The following is a 2,030-nucleotide window of genomic DNA, read 5'->3' as shown; positions in this document are numbered from 1 at the left end:
TATATATAAGTAAAATAAATTAAATGAATGACAATAAATTGTGAATAATTCAATGCCATTGTGTGAATAATATGTAATCATGTAATCCATGACAAATTAACTGTAATTTGATTATGAGAATTTTACAAAGTAATATACTCTAATTACTCTAAGTACTTCATTTTTGGAATCTCATTACATAATCCAGATTACATGTAATCAGTTACTACCCAACTCTGTAAACAAGGAGAATATATATTCCGTTTTGTTTTTGAATTACTACAATTGTCTTTTAGTACTAAATTTCTAATATAAATGTAATATACTGCATGACCAGAAATGTCTTAAGTAAATTCAACATTACACAATCTCAAAAAAAAAAGACAGAAAAAATTATATTACCTTGTAGTTTTCTTGAGAATAATGCATTTCCAGCTCCGTGTACATTTATATCCTTTTACATATGACGTCAACGTCACATGTAAATGTTGTAAGGCCACAGTCAAATAAGTGATTGCATGAATGATCAAATTTGACTACCTGTTTCCATTTTAACCATAATTATGTGCTTTTCACATTAAAAAATAATAATTCATAAATAAATATAGTAGGCTTACCAAATCAACAAAATAAATCCACCCAGACTGTTTATGATCTATAGAATTCCCTAAATATAGAGGAGGTGATTGAGAATGGAAGCAAAAAAGAAAGTAACACACGTTAAATCTGGTTTGTGCAATGTTGCAGCCTTTTACAAACAGATACAGTTTGAGCTGGAATGAAGAAGGATTTCATTCCCCACACCTTGCTGGTTTTAAGAAGCATCTGCCTTGTCATTGTTGGTGCTGGAACAACATTGTTGACAACAAATCAGATGTGAGGACTAATGTTAAGCTTAGGCTTAGTACTGGGTTAGAGACTTGTTACTAATTCTGAATTCCCTCTAGTTAAAGGATTAAATTATGATTAGGGTTTGTGTTATAACTTGACAGGGTTGTTGTTTCAGGACCAAGAAATCATGCTGACCCAGGAACAGGACATGCCGGTTGGTCCTTTGAAATCAAATCAAAAGAAACTGTTTAAATGTCAGAATGTCATAAGATAAAAGCAAGTAGCTTGGCCTGAAAAGAAGTTTGACTTCATTCCCCACAACCTGCTGGTCTTAGAAAGCTTTTGCACAGCTCTTACAAACTGCACAGACCATGAAATAGTTTTAATGCCAAATAAGACAAAGTAGGCTATGCTTAAGGCTGGAATGTAGATCCGCATTCCTATCTGCCTGAAACCAAACATTCCTGTTTAATGATAGTTGTGAGGTAAACTGACAATCCTGGATACTACATAGCATAATCAGCATATTAAATAAGAAATGAAGATTAATATGAGCTTTTAATTGCCAGATGAACACAATCTCTGCATTTGTGCTGACTGAATCAATTATGCAGTGTAATTGGTTGACTCAAACCTATCACAGGACAAATCAAAATCTAAAACACCCAGTTTAAATGAGCAATATCACACGAGTAGGCACGAGGCCGAGAATCACATCCGTGCCGATACAGCCATATCTCACGGCTACGAGTAGGGTTGCCAACCGTTCCGTATAATACGGAATCGTCCCGTATTTAAGGCATCAAAGAAGCGTTCCGTATTAAAGCTATACGGAACGCAGTTTGTCCCGTATTTAAGGCATATGCCGTATGAACACCTAGACCATACGAATAACAAACTCTACATTGAAAATTAATCATTCTTTTTTGACAAGTGTTTGATTTGTGAACATAGCCGTTCCAGGGAGGCTTTAAGACCAAGCGGAATCCTCTGCCGCTTCTCAGCGAGCGGGACTCACGCCGGAGTTGTGTTTTTTAACGACCGCGTTCGACTTCAGCAAACCAGTTTGAGCGAATGCAAACAATCCAACATCCAGCCACGCAAGAAAACGTGCATTTTGCTGAGGGAAGACGTGATCAATAAGGAAAGTCGTATTTACATTTAAGTAACTTTCAGCGTATTCTTAACCTTGAATATCATTCTTAAAACACAAAATGACA

At 35.6% G+C, this 2,030-nt stretch overlaps 1 pseudogene; it reads right to left on the bottom strand.

Moving 5' to 3' along the window:
- Nucleotides 1–436, bottom strand: part of LOC107674181 (von Willebrand factor A domain-containing protein 7-like) — a 30,801-nt pseudogene extending 30,365 nt beyond the window's left edge.
- Between the last annotated feature and the right edge of the window lie 1,594 nt (nucleotides 437–2,030).

This window comes from Sinocyclocheilus anshuiensis, unplaced genomic scaffold, assembly GCF_001515605.1.
Source record: "Sinocyclocheilus anshuiensis isolate Anshui unplaced genomic scaffold, SAMN03320099.WGS_v1.1 scaffold728, whole genome shotgun sequence".
NCBI classification, from domain to species: Eukaryota; Metazoa; Chordata; class Actinopteri; order Cypriniformes; family Cyprinidae; genus Sinocyclocheilus; species Sinocyclocheilus anshuiensis.
Note: the sequence above shows the minus strand (reverse complement) of the source record. Positions and strands in the feature narration are given on the sequence as shown.